The sequence below is a fragment of the Perna viridis genome, chromosome 2 (assembly GCF_037379345.1).
Source record: "Perna viridis isolate PV_CMFRI_1.1 ecotype Kerala chromosome 2, ASM3737934v1, whole genome shotgun sequence".
Classification (NCBI taxonomy): domain Eukaryota; kingdom Metazoa; phylum Mollusca; class Bivalvia; order Mytilida; family Mytilidae; genus Perna; species Perna viridis.
In genome coordinates, this window is record NC_142446.1 from 25,122,550 (window position 1) to 25,141,652 (window position 19,103).

The window sequence follows — 19,103 nt, forward strand, 5'->3', positions numbered from 1 at the left end:
CAGACACACAAGATTCCTGACATGCATTGTGAGAATGCTGATCTTCATATTTTTCATCTGTATGTAAGGTAGAATGTTGCTTCTTTTAATAAAGTTGTAGAATGTTCTCACACATGGTACAGAACGAGTGCACAACTGTGCTTAAATTAAATAAGAGACACATATCATCTGTTTGCTTGGAAATGATGTGTTTAATTGAGTATTCATAATCTGGCACTATTAAAATGTTTCTTTTAATATTAATGGCCTCCCGCCTTACGCCCACCTTTCATATAAGTGATGAATTACATTCGTCCATGTACCATTTTTAAGACCAGTACGAACTTAAGGCGAGAATATCTTATAATTACATTATATAACGGTATATGTTGAGAAGTGATAATTACGCTCCATTTTTAACGGAAGTTAAATAAGCTTTGAGATTAGGCGCAGACTCATTCTTAGGAGCGGATCCCTTCAAAAATTAAGATTACTTTTTTTGTTTTCATGAAGTCTTGATTTTTCACAATGTCTCTCTCCCCTCCCATTTCTATTTACGCCTCTAACCTAAAATTCTGGATCCGCCCCTGGAGGTGATTCTAATTACTTTGAATAGCCTCGTTTAATTTTTAGTAAGATATTATAACGTTAGAAACTAAAGACGTCACAGTGTGCAGTATTAGCAACGTCAGATATGGCAAGAAGAGTGAGTCGTGCTGTTCAGTCTGATATAGAATCTAAGATTCCCGTTTCTCTTTACTGGAATATTGAAGAAGTAGCAGAGTGGGTAGAAGAATTAGGTTTTCCTCAATATGTAGTACGTAAGATTACAATTAATTTCTATGCTAATTTATATCGTACTTATAATTATTCTACAAGTTTGGTGTTCATTGTTGACTTTATAAATGTTATGAAAATGACAACCACTTGGATCTCGGATATTTTATATATACGTGCGCAAAGAAAAGGTGCGGTTGTATAAGGATTTCATGCAGTCTTCCTTTGTAGACATTTGGTGTCCGGGGAGTTACTTGGGTATAAGTGTTAAACAATGTGTCATCTCTCAAAGGAAGATTGGTATTGACTTTTGGGGTTTTTGCTTTAAACCGTGTAGGAATAAGGGGCCGTAACAAGCATTTTCCTGATGCCCAGACATTTAACTTAAATTGATCTATTTTACAGAATGACAGCTTTGCGATCTATAACATAAATTGGAAATACTTCTTAAATATTGGACAAGGTTCGGAAATTTTATACGCATTGTATCGCATCCATCCTTAGTAACTTGAGATAAAGGACACTACAGACACTGGTTGCCCGACGACCTACTGTAAAGGAGGGAAACGTTTAACTAAACTATACGATAACATGTAGGGGACCTTTTACCGGTACGTCTGACCCATGCTGGGTTGATCATCTATTCTCTAGTTTCCTTGTCATTCTTTTAATTAGTTTGTGTTATTTGTGGGGTATTGGTTACACTCTACAGATAGGTCACTTTTTATGACAATCTGTGGAAATAAAGCTTTATTGAGACATTAAAACAAGCAAAACCAACAACTGTTTTTTTTTTTTTGGGGGGGGGGGGGTTGGTAAAAAGTAAGGAACCAAAAGTATCGAATTTGAAAGCTAGCAGCCCATATATGTATATTTTATGGGTCACTTAAGGCTTAGGGTGGCTACTGAAAAATTGATGTTTGAAAAAGTATCACCCTTTTTGAACCATAATTTATGGACAGAAACGCCGCATGACATGGTTGTTTTTATTAAGCTGTATGGGTGTATTTTAGCAACATTGCGTTAGATGATGGAAATTTCACCTGGATCTGTTTTTAGATTTTAGTGGAAGTGAGGACACCCCCCCCCCCTCATTGCCTTTACTTTAATGTGGTAGAAGTATCAGCGTCTATTACAAATACATGTACTTGAAATTGAGACTGAAATTACATTTTAAGCGTATCATGCGATATAGCTTGCAACAGAAAAAAATATACAACAGAAAATATGCCATCTTCATGCAAGCTTTTTATAGAAAGTTTACACTTTCGAAGTTTCGAAATACATGCTTGATTAAAAAATTGTGATATCGTGCATCTTTATGGTTAAAGATTAACGAGCAAACATTATAATATCCAGGAAATTAATATATTCTACAGGACTGCTTCAAGGATAACTATGTAAATGGTAGAAAGCTTATAGTTATCGATAGCTCTGCTTTGCCAAGTATGGGAGTCCATGATTTCGAGCATATAAAGGTATGTATTATAGTTATATATACGGGTATCTAGCAGAAATACGGACAAGTATTACTACAAATGAACACAAAGGGCCACAGACATAAATCATTAAATGTAAACATTAAAAAAAAATAAAGAGGGCATTTATTCGGACTTTATGCTAATTTATTTTAAAAACCTTTCTGGCCAGTAATGAGCTAATTCAGTTGTACCTTTAAAGATTGTGCCATGTGGTAGTCTTCGTATTGTAATTTATAATACAATAAACATGCAGGTTTTATTTATTTTCAGGAAATAACTAGAGCCATTCGGCGCCTGCTCGAATTACCGAAAGTGAAGAAAAGGGAAACGGCGATGAAAGATCCGAAGTATGCTTATATTGAAATAAAGAGAAGGAGTGGTTTACTTACAGATAACTAACTTATAAAAACTTTCTCAGGGATAGTAGACATTATTTTCCAGATCATACACGGAACCTGTCAGCATAGTTAATTTCGATATTAATGATAATTGATATTGTGCAGTTGATGTAGATTGTTTGTTTTATCTCAAATCAAGAAAAGCGTCATTTTACTATTTACAGACGTTTGAATATAACTGGACATAGTGGTTATCTCTAGAAATGGCATTTTCTATATGTAGGAACCACGTGGCTACTATACAAGCTTTATTAGTGTTCAAATGCTGCTGTATATTGAAAATTACAATACGTTCTTGTATTTAATCAAAGACAGGAACGAAAATTATTTAAACAAGAAATGAATGATATGAATAAAGTATTGGTTCTAAGATCTAGAATTTCCGAAATGAGTATACTATAGTTGATACCAAGTACACAATTATTATGTGCTAGGGAAGGGCAAGTTTAACCCCACCATTGACATGCGGTTCTCCAACGGGGTGGGGTGTACTTAACAGGTAATATGGTACGGGTGTGAGGCCCCGAAAATTTTTACCTACACATTGAACTTAAATTACCCCCTTTTTGGTGGCTTCTCAAGTCAGGGGGTGTTGATCAATGTCTCTTTGTGGCGATATTTTACGTTTTAGTTAATTTTGAAAAAAGTGCCACCTTTATGTTAACATTGAATTTATTACTTTTGTTGTCGAGCTTATACTAAAGGAGTGCTTACGCTTGTTGAAGACCATTTGTTGATCTCTGAAGGTATTTACCGTTTTGTCATTATGTTATAAGCTGGTGCATTTGTTGCGTCTCACTTTATCTGTTCCTTTTTTGAAAATATTAAGGAGAAACCATTTGATTTTTATGGGGTGGACTAGGATCAAACTTTCTATCATGCCTTTTTATCTTTTATGAAAATTAGGTCCTATCTTTTTTCTGCGTATTAGGAGAATAATAGATTCTGCATTTTATTTTTTCTTTCAGTCTGTCCTGGTTTTTTTTATTCATTTTTTATTGAAATTTTCAATCCAAATATGATCCTAACCTCCCCATAAAAATCAAATGGTAGGCTCCCTGAGTACCCACAGAAAAAAATTATTAATGACAAATACGGGGCATACTTATCTTAAACATAAATACTACTGATGCTAAAAATCAATAAAAATAGAAATCATACTACAGTTTAAAAAAAAAAAGAACAAGTTAATTTGTCGGAAATTACCTTCCTCATTTTGTGTCGTTTCTGTTTCAGTTCCCCATTGTTCATTAGAGCGGGTGGATGTCGCCTCAACAAGAACTTTATGTCACATTATATTTGATATACACTCCCTGAACTCAACCATGGTCTCCATTTATTTCACCAGGGACTTTTTGCCTATTCTTATTTGAACTTATTTTTTTATCTATACTTTTGCTCGACCTGAGGGATTCAAAAGCCTTATTCAACAAAAATACGATGTACAAAGAATATTACAACAAAAAATGCACCAAAATATCTGATTCTAAATATAACCTTCTTCGGAGTCTGCGTATGAGAAAAAATTCAGAGCACATGGAGCCCTCCTTTGTAAGTATAAATTCTATTTTTAAAAAGGGTAACCCAATTAGAAAAAAAAAACATTGGGGTCAAGCCTCAAAGCAAACAAATAAAAGAAAATATAGAAGATATATACAGTATTGCATGTACGAACATATGTATTTTAATATGCAATTTTCTAATTCAGTTATTCAATCTGAAAATCTATATCTAATGATTTCTGCTCGTTCGCAAAATCAAACAGCTGAAAAGTGGAAAACGATCTTTTTTTAAAAGTATGGTCTTTGCCTGTGTTTTCTAGAGGATGTAAAATCGATCACGTACAAAAAAAACATGCTTGTAACATGGCCTAATCTAGACATAGATGACAAGGAGAAGTTTTAGTAAATTCTGTTTGGAAAAAAATAATATTTACAATTTAGTGTATGTAGTCTTTTACAAAAACTTCTCCCTGTCAAAAACATATGGCAAAAATGAGCACAAACAAGAAGTTTTTGCTCATTTCTCCCTCTAGATTAATATGCTCTGATGTACAGCGTTTGCTGAATTGCGTACATTTACAAATACCACAATGCAGTTACTTCATGTCCATATCAGACAAAATTTTAGAATAAAAAAGTAAAACACTTATTTTTATTCTTCTCCAAGTGTTTTCACCACAATTACCTAATCCCTATCTATTTGTTAGCTTTATTTGCTCAAATTCTACGGTACAAAGTGAAAACAGTGGGTATGATTAATGAAAAGCTCAACTCTTAAAACCATTATATCAACATGAAACAAACGCGAAGTTACAAGATAAGAGTCATGAATCTTGTAATAACACAAAAAGTGATCAAAAATGAAACTTTAAAAAAACAAAAATGAAGTTGAGCATTTAGACTCCGATATACTGAATTTATGAAGTCCCTCAACAAAGCCAATGAATCTATAATAAGCTGGAAAAAACACTTTGACCTCAGCAGTTACGAAAGCCATCAAGCCTTTAATAACTTCAATCGGTCTACTTAAAAATCAAGATGACAAAGTACCTTTAAATAGCAATACAAGCACTAAAATGGAAAAATGCTATTACAATCTAGAGAAAAGAATTAACAATATAAAATTTACAAACTCAAAAATTTAAAGATACTCAACTCGAGAAAGAGATTGTAGAAGTTAAGAAAGCAAACGACTTGCTCAATAAAAAAAAATGTAGAAATAAGCAATGAAAATACATGTACTAAAAATTTTGATAAAAATAAAGAAGTAAAACAGAAATTTGATATACATGTATTTAATTAAATGAAATATTCAAACTCAAAACTCAACTTTCAAGTATGTTTTCTCCACAAAGAGCAGATCAACAGAAACAGGACAGTATGTCAAGCCCGGGCAAACAGTATAAATAATAAACGAAAACCGAAACTTAAGCTCTATTAATCTAGACTTCTAACAAAATAAGTTTACATACAGAAAAATCATCGTATCAAGATGATGTGATAAAAACTACAGCATTTATAATAGAAAAGACCTAAGAAGTTATCATAAATTCTGAACTTGAACCTAAGGCAGTAATTCTTCATTCACTAACTAATGATGTGAAGAATAATTATCCTCTTGAAAGGGTGGGTAAGCTTCAAGAAATAAAAAAGTGGAATGGTGTAAAAAAAAAAGACGTTGTTTCTCTTGCAGCACTAAGAAGAGACAAACGACTGAATCGTTTAAATTTCGAAATTATAGATGGCTTGACAAATGGGATTTCATAGGAAATAAAGAAAATATATATGTTTCAAACGATAGCAACTTCTGGTTTGGCATACCAATAAAGATAACAACTATTTCCATTTATTGGACAAATATGTGTATCTTTTGGCATCAAATACTAAGAACCATGCTGTTCTTAGAAGAACCAACAAAGACCAAGGTATACTACGGATAAGATAGACAAATTAACATTCCAGATTGGGGCAAGGAAGTAAATATACTATCATTGAGTTTGTATACTTTTGATCAACCCAAGGTAAAGAAAGATAACTCAAAGTTTTTTTTTATTATTTTCTTTAGTTTAGTTCATCGTAATACATTAGACAAAAGTAAAACAGGAACATGTTTGGTTATCCAATTGAAAAATAACGTCAATGACAAAAGATCTTTATCTCTGTACAGCCCCCAAGTTCATCTTATTCCAAAACAAAAATAAATAGATCATGATTTAATATATGTCTGTACAACCCCAGCTTTAACACCCATTTAAAAACGTTCACGCGATGATTTAATGGCTGAGAGGTTATCTAATTATACGATGCATAAATATACAAACTTAATCCAACTTCCATACGGGCTACGCCTACGGAAATTTTTGTCACTCGGTGTTAAATAATCGAATATAAATGCCGTACCCATGTTAAAATGAGTACAAATCTACCCCTTCCAGGAGTTATTTCTTAAGCATATGATGATATTTTTGGTAAAATACTTTATTTTCATACAACTGATTTTGTCAACTTTCCATTATTGTCACTGAAAAATTTCTTTTGAAATTTCTTTAGATAAGTTTTCAGGAAAACCTCTGAAAGATAATTCATCCAACCTGATCAAAGGTAATTACAAATGAACTGAAAATTCTCCAGCCATGTCTCAAGAAACTATTGCTTCACCTAATATTCAACAAAAAATGAAATCTATTTATTTATCTACACCCTAAGAAATTAATGAAAAATCTCAAGCCTTTACAGAGCTGAACTCAGCGGATATATCTTTATTTAGACCTAGACAAAAGAAACAACCCTAAAAGAAGACATTTCAGAAAAAGAACAACTGTTTGAGAATGATTTATTCAAAATGAGAACTACCTTGATGATACTGGGGATACCCAAAAGCGATTCATTCATAAAAGGAAAATTCTATTAAAAAAATTGGAAGCCCTGTTTGTCACAGGAGCCCCCGCGTCATTTGTTAGTAGTGATTTTTTTAGTAAATCAAATGTCTGTAATACACTAATGATACCTCCGCTTGCTAGATTTGCCAAATTAAGAACTTGTTTATTTTTGTATGAAGATATGGTTTGCAGATCAGAAATCCTTCCAAGACTTGTGATACTCAAGGTCTGTTGGTTCAGCTCAATCCTCCCAATGACTTGCACTGCAATGACAAACTGTACAAGTACCGTAACTCGAAAAAAAAAATTGGGGGGTCAATTTGGGGATCAGAATTTCCTAATTATATGCATATCTACATACTGTATCCTGGCCATATGGTGTCATGAAATTCTGTTTGGTAGTGTCAGACTAGTTGCGATGAGAAAAAGAGGACTGATGGACAGATAGACGGACACATAAAAATGTTAATACCACAATAACAAATTCCTAACTTCACGGATTATTCAATGTGAAGAGTCAAAAATTAATATAATGGTTCAATAAAATCAAAATAAATAAAAGCCATTCATTAAATATATTGAATAAAAGATTGGATCGTTTTTAGATAAATATAAATCGATTAATGATTCACAAATAGGATTTACAAAAAATGCACGAACTGCTGACCATGTATTTATTTTCAAGACATTCATTGATAAATATTTATATATAGCTTAAGTAGTGGTCGATTATTTATATGTTTTTTGATATTTACAAAGCATTTTATAGTGTCATTCATTCTCGTATAAAAATTAAATGGTTGATTATGAATGTTGGCACTCTTTTTTTATGATTTAATAGTTGATATGTACAGTCAATCAACAGCATGTTTATAAAGATTGGAGATTTTCTCACAGATTCATTTAAGATTAAACTTGGAGCATTCTATTCTTTCGTTATTATACCAAGTGCTATTTAGCATATAGGTCAATTAACATGACAGGGTCCGGTTTCATAAAAAAAACTCAATTTGCGATTTTCCTCAAATTCTTCCTCAACTCAAATATCAACCAATTAAATCACTTGAAATCGAAGATTTGAGGAGAAACTCAAGGATTTGATGAAAATCTCAGTTTGAGATTTTTATGAAACCTATGCAGACCAGAAGTTATAAAACATACATGATTTTTTAACACATTAAGTAAATTAATCATGTATAAGTAAATGCAATATGGTAAACTACCAAGTAGTGTAAGTTACATAGTACACAAGTAACAAGTAAACTCTTTTTAAAGAAAGTCATTCTGAATTTTAAAAGCTCTATAAATAAATTTCCAGGATCGCATAATTGCCTGAAACTTTTTAAATTAAAAAGCTGCTGTAATTTGTAATCAGAAGGTTTTAAAAAAAATAGACTGTTTAATAAGCACCTATTTAGAATTTTGATAAAAAAGGACATACACGAATAAAATAGAATTCGGTATCATCAAATATGCAGATTTCTATTGACTTTAGTATTTCTACCCCTTTCAATTGCAAGTAATCTCATCTTGGTTTAGAACTTCTTCAGCATACAAGGTATAGGTTCACATAGATATGGTTGAAGACAAAAAGTAGAAATCATATTTAATACAATGAACACTTGCCTCGTTGACCCGACTTACAATTTCCTTTTGCGAAACTCTAAATGATTTATTTTTGGCATTCTATGCTTTGTGAAAACCCCATATCTCAGATCCATTTATAGCAATACACTATTCACATACGTGTCAAACAATGATAACAAAGTTTTATGAGTGAAGGAAAATTTATTCACATTTTAAAAAAAGGGAAAACTTACTTTTTCTAACTTGCTCAGTAGTGTTTTTAAGTGACATAAAACTTTCCATTGTAACTTTACTTAAAAGTATAAAACCTTAATAAGTAAATTGATTTCATCTTCCACGCCATCATACAACCATTTTCATGATTGTTGGTTTTGCCTCCATTTCTAAAAACTACAATTTTTGTTTTGCTAACATTCACAGACAGTTACCATGCATTTTCTCGTATACTCATACAAAACAGTCAGCATATTTTCAAACATTGTACACTTTCTGAAAAAAATAACCATATCATCAGGATACATGAATAAGAAGACACTCAACTCTTTCATTTCAACATATTCACATTTTTGCACACACAAAAAAATTCTGATTTACAGTCGTTTACGTATATACCAAGTAAGATGGGAGACAGAACTTCGCCTTGCATTAAACCAACATCATTGTAAAAAAAATCTGTATAAAAACCATTCACTAAAATACTTTTGCATACATTGACTTAATGACATTTAATAATTTACCTTGGCATACTATGGCAATTTAAACCACATTTTTATTCTGTCCACCTGGTCAAGAACTTCAGCACAATCAACATAACAAGAATAGAATTCTCTTTTTCTTAGAAAGCTATTTTGTATTCGAAGTCGATTGATAGTCCTTTTCGGAACCCAAACTGCGCATCAGTTATAGTGTCATAATTACATGAACAATCGATCAGTGCATTAGTGAACAGTGTGGCTAAGCAGCTTAGAAGACTGATGCCTCGCAAGTTATTACAGTCACTAGGGTCACCTCTACTGTGAACAGGTACAAGAATGGTCAAGGACCATTCTTCAGGGAAGAGTCCTGATACTAAGATACCATTGAACATTTTGCATAAGATTGGTACAAGCACATCTTTACATTCGATTAGGTATTCATATAAGATACCATCTACACCATGACTTTTATCACGTTTTAAATTAGCTATTGCTTAATAGATTTCGCTTTTCGTATACTTCACAATCTAATTCTTCGTAACCAGGAATTTCACTGGATACGGCATTAAGAAAATCTTCATTAAATTCCTTTAAGTGGTTGAAGAATTCACTACTATGTATTTTTGTGTTTACTCTTTCTTTTTGTTGAATGTTGCCTTCGTGGTTTTTATTTCCTCGTTGAACCCACCATTCTTAAACCTTGCAGTTCCTCTTGGCACGGAATAGTTGGTCATGCTTCCTTTGGTTATTGTTACGATTAAAGCAACTCAGCGACGAATTGTACTTTCTGTAATGCGCCTTACTTGTCATCGTTATAATCATGGAGCTGGTTTTTGGTATTCGTTTTTGCAGTAACTGTTGGCACGAGACCGCAATTAATTTTCATGTGCATTTCAATATACATATTTGAACAGGTCAAAAAAATTCCACCGGCGCAAACTGAATAAAACTTCTCTGGCCTAAAGATATGTACAAACAGGATTTTATACATAAATAGTAGAAAATTTTACCATCATTTTCTGAAATTAATACATATAACTCGGAGGTGGGGTAAACATGACCAATGAACTGAGTTAAAAGTCCTAAATTTTAACCTTCTTCCACTGACCTAAATCACAACTTTTAGTCAGAATTGATTAATGAAAAAAAATCCCATGTAATTTTAACCTATTTTCTACCAATTAGAGGCAAAACTTCAGCAAATAAGTTTCCAGTAAAAATATGAAAAAATGTGGAAAGTACCTACTACCAGAGTTGGAACTATATTTGAAAACGAAAACCAAGGGGAATTAATTGCGTTCTCGTACCTGTTACAGTAGATTTCTGTTTTCTGTTTTCTATACAACGGCGCCCACATGAAATTCACTAAAATTCCTGACAGATTTGTCCAAACTTTGTTTCGAACCCGAAAGTGCTATTGATAGCATACAACTTATCGTAATGCTCACATAATAAATCCTTGCATCGATTCGACAATTCATTATTCCAACGGTATACGGTCCGCCTAGTCCGCTTATCTCTGTTTCAATCTTACTACACCTAGCTCTTTCTTTAGCGGAGATTTTACAGTTGATTGAAAATCAAGAAAACTAAAATGATTACCTTCACCAAGGCTGGAAGGAAAATTTATTCAAACATATTTTCCAAGGTATAGATATCATCTTTAAAATAAATACCTAGGTACATATTTTATAAACTAAAGAAAGACCTGCTTTGTGTATGTTAATCAGTTAAAACATTTATGCATCTTTTTTATCACACAATTAAACCAATTCTACTATATATAAATCAGAAGTTTGGGGTAGTTATAATGTTTCATGGGAAAAAAACTTTGGAATGACCAATTTGATCAAGAATCTTGTTTCAAAAGTTCTCAATGTGAGAAAATCCATCTCAAAATAGTACAAATGTTTCAGTTATTCAGAACTAGGTAGATTTCCATAACATTTTGATGTTTTAAAATCTTTAATTAATTACTGGTTTCAGAAAACATCCATCAAAAATAACATTTGCTAAAAGATGCATATGTTCGTAGTTAGTCAATCCATAATGAGAACATGGTATTCCATAGCAACCACAATATTTGATTATTTGAAGATTAACATCAAAGGTAAAGATATTAAAGATATAAATTCAAAAGGTTGTTCAATAAATAAATACACAAGCATGTGGTTTGTATGGAAGTGCAATCTTGAGGATGGAAAATAATTACGTACATAGTAAACATAAACAGCGTTTTTGCTTTTAAAAATTATCTATCATAAATAAAGAATTTTGAACTCAGAAAATCTATTTGTAAATTGCGGATTTCATTACATAAATCAATGATTGAAATTGGATTATTTTCATAAATTGAGAGTAATGACCATTTTTGTATTAAATGTTAAATGTTTCAACGAAGGTTTTGTTTGATTTTATTGGAAATGAAGTTAAAAATTTCAAAAATCTTGATCCTGAACAGAAATTTATTTATTTACATTTGTCTGGAAATCCAAAGATTCTAATAAATGCAGATGGAAAATTTATTTGTAGTCATTTTTGACACATTAAACGGTATATTTATCTTTAATACTAGATTTGTATTTAGTATTATTATGTTGTAAGTTGTTCCCTACTGTCTAATCAGTGGTTCTTTCGTCTATCATGTTGCCCCCCGTGGGCCCTTTAATATGTTCTATGTTCTGTATCCTTTTTAGCCCTATTGAGCATTTATCGGAATTATCTGGGATGATTAAATTCACATGTCAATAGTATTTGACACACATTTGTTGGAGGTCCGTGAAGTGTGAATAACAAAATTAACCATCAACTCTTAAGCAGAAATTATGCAATCGGCATCAAACACAAAAAATATAAGTGTTTGCAAATTTCTCTCCTCTCCCCACCCATTTTTTTCACTTTGACTCGTTAGTCTTTTTCGTCCGTGTTTTTTTCTTTTTGTTCGAAAATACACTTTATGAATATACAATGTAGTTCGAACATTTTATCTGATTGATGTTTGATACAGTATCAGTTTTTACTACTCAAAATTTGAATTCCAGCACAAGACCTATGTTTCCAAACATTGCAAAGTTTCCTGTCCATGTTATCTTCACTCAACCATATCTTCAATTGTATATGATTTCCCACATTCACAATCTATTTCATGCATAAACATCCTAATGTTTTTAGGAACAAACCCAAGTTCATTTTTGTTTGTTTGTTTGTTTATTTGTTTTTTTTTTTTTTTTTTTTTTTTTTGTTTTGTTTTTTTTTGGGGGGGGAGAATGAACTAAATGTCCCCACTTTTTTTTTAGCCCAAGTTTAATGTGATTGTCCCCCTTTAAAACCAGATAGGCAATATTCTACTGTATTAGATAGAGGATATAAACCACAGTACTGTTATCTTGTTTCTGAGTTTCCGGTATTTTTATTTAAAGTTTTTTACGGTTTTTACCATATATCTGTGTCAACTGGTATTCTAAAGAAGTTATCATATTCAAAGCCAAACTATCTAATAATATATTTCACCATTCAAAATGTGGAACCGATAACGCCCAACGTTGGTTATCATTATAATGTACTGAACATTCGGGGGTCATTGTGGTGAAAAGCCGTTGTGACTGACCCATTTGCCATTTGGAATTTTCAATTTGTCAAGCTTGGGAATCGTTTCTTTTAAGTATTTAAAAAGTTTGGCATTTTCTTAATTCAATTGAAGATAATTGGGTTTTTCTTTTTCAAAAACATTTTCTTCCATTTTTAATTTAAAATGTTGTTTATTCCGAGATAAATTATATTAATTTGCATATTGTATTTGAAAAGAAGTGTAGGAAGGCTAAGTATTTTATCAGCACAATTTAGATGTTGACTTTTTGTCAAAACTGTAAGTTTCACCAAAATTACTTCCACATTTGTCATTAGGTTTGAAAGAAAATTGTTTGGTTTATTTTTACTATGAAATCTGAAATTTCTAAGTGCTGGTCTGAGTTTTTTGTGAACAATCAAAGTAAAAATTTCGACAATTTCGGAAGCTAAAATTGTATCCTTCCGTCCAAGATTATGATTTTTTCCCAATACGTCAAAACCAAAAGTTGAAATCATCTAATAGGCAATTTAAATGTCTTTCAGAATATATTTATTATTTTTGACCGGGCTGTTTTGAAATTTGTAAACAGTTGAGATCAATTATAAAAATTTTGCCGAAGCCCTACTCTGATAGGACACTGCCGAAGCCCTACTCTGATAGGACATTGCCGAAACCCAAGCCCTACACTGCCGAAGCCCTACTCTGATAGGACACTGCCGAAGCCCTAGTCTGATAGGATACTGCCGAAGCCCTACTCTGATAGAACACTGCCGAAGCCCTACTCTGATAGGATACTGCCGAAACCCTACTCTGATAGGACACTGCCGAAGCCCTAGGACACCCTTTCGGTCTAGATTGTGATTTTCGCCAATTACATTACAGAATAAACTTTTTATGATCATATAGAAAAATATTTTTTAGAATATGTAAATGGTTATTGATCGGGGCTTTTATAAATTTGTGAAAAGTGGGATCAAAGTCAAAATTATGCCGACACCATACTCTGACAAGGCACCTTTCCGGTGAAGATTGTGTGGTTTTCACCAATCATTCTGCAAATAAATTTTTATCATCAGATAAAAAATAAAATTGTCTTTTAGAATATTTAAATAGTTATCGACCGGGCCTATGAATTTTTATTAAATTAAGATCAAAGACGTTCGCCGACCGAGTAAATTTCAAACCCTTCTGGTCAATTTTTTGGTACCTAACATTATTTTCTAATATTTTTTTTTAATGAGAGGATAAATATTATAAATACATTTGAGAATTCATTAGACTTTGATTCTAGATGTAGTACTTTTTAAAAAATGACCTTTGAAAGTGTCAAAAACCCTTCGATGTTTTTTTTTCAACCTTTCCGTGTTTTAGACCCTCCCAATTTTATTACCGACTTTGTTGTGTATTTTCCATACTACAGACATTTCCGTTTGAAAAAAAGAAGCAGCCCATGGAAACAGAAGTTTGGGATTCTCGGACTTTTACATGACTTTTGAACTAAAATCAGACTTCCGAACGGTATTTCGTGAAAAACCATGCTGTCACATTAGGGGGGGGGGTCGTCTGAATTTGAGTTTCGTGTACTCACATATGGACACATATTCCACCAAAAAGTAAGTGACATATTAAGGTGAATACAAATGAACCTGGAAATCGTAGTTTGAGATAATTCCAAACCTTCTACAAAAAACACAAAACATATTAAAATTTTCTGCATTGTGTTTTTTACCAGCAGCTTGCTTATGAACTTCGGCATATTTGTCGCTATTAATTTGTTATATTTGATTTTTTTTCATTTTAAGCGTTACAATATGTTTTTATTACAATTTTTGGCGATAATTTTTTGTTTTTATATTTTTAAAGTCGATATTTGGATTGTCAAAACAAACGAACACTAATGATACGCATTCATTATTGTTTACAGTGCCGCCATGAGGAAAATACAAATATTTTATTTAGCTCGAACACAGTTACAATAATGAAGAATTATGATAAATAACGTAAGTGTTTTTCATATACCATGTATTTGTTAATTATAATTTGTCTAATCATGTGCTGTAGTCTAAGTAAATGAGTGCAGTTCAAATTACAGGAGATATGGTACACAAAAAACTTTCTTAAGCCTTATACGTGTACTGTATACATGTTCCATAGTCCATACAAACATTTTTATAAAGACATGAAGAGTTGTCGTTGAGTCAATGACTGTTGATTTTCATTTAAATGAAACAGTCTATGATACAAACTTGTTGATTATGATGAGTTGTACAGTTACTTGATTATAGGGTAACACAAACAAAACCTTACAAGAATCTGTTATTTGTGTATACAGTACCCCATATTTCATTTTTGATAACAAAAATAAATTCATGTACAAGGTCAAGGAAACTCCAGTGAAAACAAGTATTGCTGAATAGTTGACCAAGAGCAATCGTAAACAATATTTAATATTCCATGGTATTGTACATGTAAGTCATATGAGAACATTTCATACATAACTTGAAGTAAACTACATGAATTATATGATTTGGAATTAATCTAAACATTAACATATACATTTGTATGACCTTATATAAGACACAATTTTCAATTTTTTAAGAAGTTTATCCTGCTATTTTTTTTTTTACCTTTTTAATAGATCCATAAATACAAGCTGTTGACCTACATTGTATATCTGTAACTAAGGATAAGGAACTAGTTTTATCAGTCATCAGATTTCTTTTGCACAGTATGTTGTCATGAACATGTACAATTATACCATAGTCATGACAGTATCTCTTTCCATATTAAAAGGAAATATGTTTTGATATTTTCCAGAAAATATTGGATGCAGCCGTCATGTTCACCTACCAATAATACAAGTTACCAGACAAGTCATACATAACAGGAAGCTCTGTTCTAATGAAGTATGATAATAGATTGTGTAGGTATTTGAGGTTCTGTATACAATATTTTTATGCCTTGTTTTTTTTTTTTAAATATTGATTTGGGGTGTTCCAAATGTAGGAACCACCTCTTTTGTTGGGAAATGTTGGAAGTAATGTGGAAAATGTTTGCAAAAATGAGGAAATAAATAGCTTGGACCCACACTTTCAAAGTCTATAAACTCTCATTAGTCAATTTATTTTAGAAACGTATTTGTATTATTTCTACATATGTAATGTAGATAGATCCCACATGTGTTTATCGCTTAAAATGTAGCACTACAGTTCCCATGACACTTAAATGAAGGTTGTAACATAGACCTAATATTTTAACATAATGTGATGTTTTGTTTGAAAAAAAAAACATCCAATGAGCCATATAATGTAGGGTTTACTTAAATAGAGGTCTACTTCAATACAGGAATCATGAATCAAATTAACTTTGAATATGAGTATTATGTATATTTATTACTGATTTTTATACTTCCAGGTCATCCATGGCATATATATGACTGAAAAGAATTCATACATGTAGAATTTAGATGATCTTCAATGCTGTTCAAATCTCTGCTTGCACTGTAATGAAAGCTGATATGAAGCTGAAGTTTGAAAATAAAGATTTTCAAAATCATATTTCTTATGCAAATGTACAAGGTTTAAATGTGTTGTGCTTCAAAAGTAAAAGTCACTTTCATACATGTATACAATAACAGCCTTGTATACTTCTTGACAGTACCATCCTGGAATACAACCTAGAATCCCTTGCACTGCAAGCTGTCACTCTATCAACTGAGCTTGAAATTACTTCATAGTTTTCTGTAGATTAGGTTGATTATGGTCTTCTGTAAATAGTTTTACTTTATTTGTTTTTGGGCCTTTTTATAGATTGCTTAATGGTATGTGGTTTGCCCATTATTGATAACCATGTGGTGATTTCACTTGTAGAAGCTTAATTGTTACTTGCTTGGTTTTTTGAATGACTATCTCATTGGCAAACATAAATGGTACATATATTTAAGTTTTCTACTTATGACTATTGAGTGCTAAATCTTTCACTGCTTCTCAAACAAGTAATTTTGTGTAACAACTATTTGGCTAAGCAACTGTTGATTCTGTGAGGTAGCACTATGAAACCGCCTCAAAATGTCATAATAGTAGAGTAGTATAAAGCAGGATCATTTCATACAGTAAAACATTCTTGTCCTGAAATGCAAAAAATAATTGCAATATGCATTGAAACCACAACCAATCAATTAAAAAAAACAAGTTCCATGGGTAAATAGAATAAAATATAAACATTCACAGACATTAAAAATTTTGAAAAAGAAGGATTTATTGTTGGATTTTGAGCTAATCATAATCATGCCATGTACTTGTACCTATAATTTACTTTGAATTGATCTGAATTCATGGTTTCCTTGTATAAACTCTACAAGACTGGTAAATTGTGATTTTTTTTGTTCACAAGTTAAGAGAGATGTTGAGGTGAGGATAATCATACCAAAAGCTCATGATGCACCTATTTAATAGGACATCTTATTGAATGATAATTATTAGTCAACTGTGCTGGTAATACCTGTTCATTGATCAGAGGGAGTGTAAAATTGACAAAACATGGAAAATAAAGCCTTAGCATCACCATCACATTGGCTTGCACCCCTCCTTTTCAATGTGTCTGGAGCCTTCCCTGTTCACTAACCTGAAAAAAGCTTTCATCTTTCATCATATTTTGCTTTAATATATATATATATATATATATATATATATATATATATATATATAAAGCAATACAATGCTTAGGTAGCAAACCATGTTGTATTCCAGCAATGCTAGAGGTTGTCTGGCAAGCTATTTTCTGACTTGGTGCCATCCTGGGGTATAGAGGAACGGAATTCCAACCTCTTACGTTGTATGAATAACATGGACGGATCCAGGATTTTAGATAGGGGTGCACAGTAAAATTCTGCCGAGCGGAGCGAGGTGACACAAATTTTGAGGTTTATTTTTTGAAATATTATAGAGTGGGTGCAATGTAGATATCTTTTGTGGTAGAATTTGCGAGAAATTTTAAGTTTCAACTTGAAACCACCTAAATCTACCCTTGACAACCCATGCTTTGCAAATTTTAGGGGGCGCACGCCCGCCACTCCCCCACCTGAATACGCCTCCGAGTAACTATGTTGATTTTTATGAATGCTACAAGATTGAAGTCGGGGCTAGGATCACATTTGAAATAGAAAGGCAGGACAATGATATATGATTTTATATAAATACAAAGATGCAATAGGCGAACAAAAAGCTCCTGGTTTGAATATTACATGAAAAGATCCAGGACACAAAATTTGACTATATAGCCCCCTTTTTCCCCTTACGATTCAAATGGATATAGAAATTTATCATTAATTATCTGGGAGGGGGACTGGTTATTTTGAAATCATATAAAATTTTCTTAACCCCCCATGATATTTTCTTAGCCCCCTTAAAAATGTTTTTTTTAAATGTGATACCCCCTCTATTAAACATGCGTATGGAGTTTTCATATAACAACTCCTACATTATACCAGAGCTGCCGAAACTAATCAGAGTTTTTGTATCGCGCTAGAATTCTAACAAATAAACTTCTGGAAGAGGGTTGTGTTGCTACAAGATTGAAGTCATCCCTATAGAAGTTTTATGTTATGGTCGTCATCATGAAATCGCTACGGTGTATCCATCTGCGCCATGAAAACTGATTTATTCAACGTGTCATGGTTTTCCTTTCCTCTTTCGTCTACCCCGGACTTGACTTTTTATGAGCAACTCGGCGGGTGTTTCTAGAAAAGCAGAGGACGCTTACCCTACTGGCGCACCTGGTCCATGCTCCAAGTTTTTAGTGGAGGCATAGTTGCTCATTTGCTTTTGTTAATTTGTATACTTGATTTTAACAAAATTTCATGTTCTTTCTACGTCTCTTTTCCATGTCTGGTCGTTGACCCTGGATAACATTCTTCTTATTACCGTTATAACCGTAGTTCCCTTGATTACTCTTTGAAACAAAAGCAGTTGAGATGTTAAAGAATTCTTACAATAAAAAATTCAAGTTTTCAATTCCAAAACTTGATACTTTGGAAAAGTCTGATCAAAATCAAGCAGAATCAGACACAGCTCTTGAGATTCAAGATATTGGTAAGGGAATTGAATCGTCAGCAGATAAGTCGGACCAATTTGATTTAATAACTGTAAATGTTTTAGGTCCTGATGGTTATGTTGATGTGTGAACTTGATAATACCAGAAATCATGCATGTGACAATGAAATAAAATGTTTTATGGTGG

The 19,103-nt window shown here is 32.3% G+C and overlaps 1 long non-coding RNA gene and 1 pseudogene across 2 annotated transcripts; both read left to right on the forward strand.

Moving 5' to 3' along the window:
- Window positions 1-369: 369 nt before the first annotated feature.
- On the forward strand, window positions 370-3,007 carry LOC148624208 (sterile alpha motif domain-containing protein 15-like; annotated as a pseudogene). Its single transcript, XR_015919639.1, has 3 exons — window positions 370-796; window positions 2,136-2,234; window positions 2,508-3,007. The product of XR_015919639.1 is annotated as a sterile alpha motif domain-containing protein 15-like (transcript).
- An 11,777-nt stretch (window positions 3,008-14,784) lies between these two features.
- Window positions 14,785-16,421, forward strand: LOC148624209 (uncharacterized). Its single transcript, XR_015920167.1, has 3 exons — window positions 14,785-14,866; window positions 15,684-15,789; window positions 16,281-16,421. It is a non-coding gene; the product is annotated as an uncharacterized LOC148624209 (long non-coding RNA).
- Window positions 16,422-19,103: the final 2,682 nt, after the last annotated feature.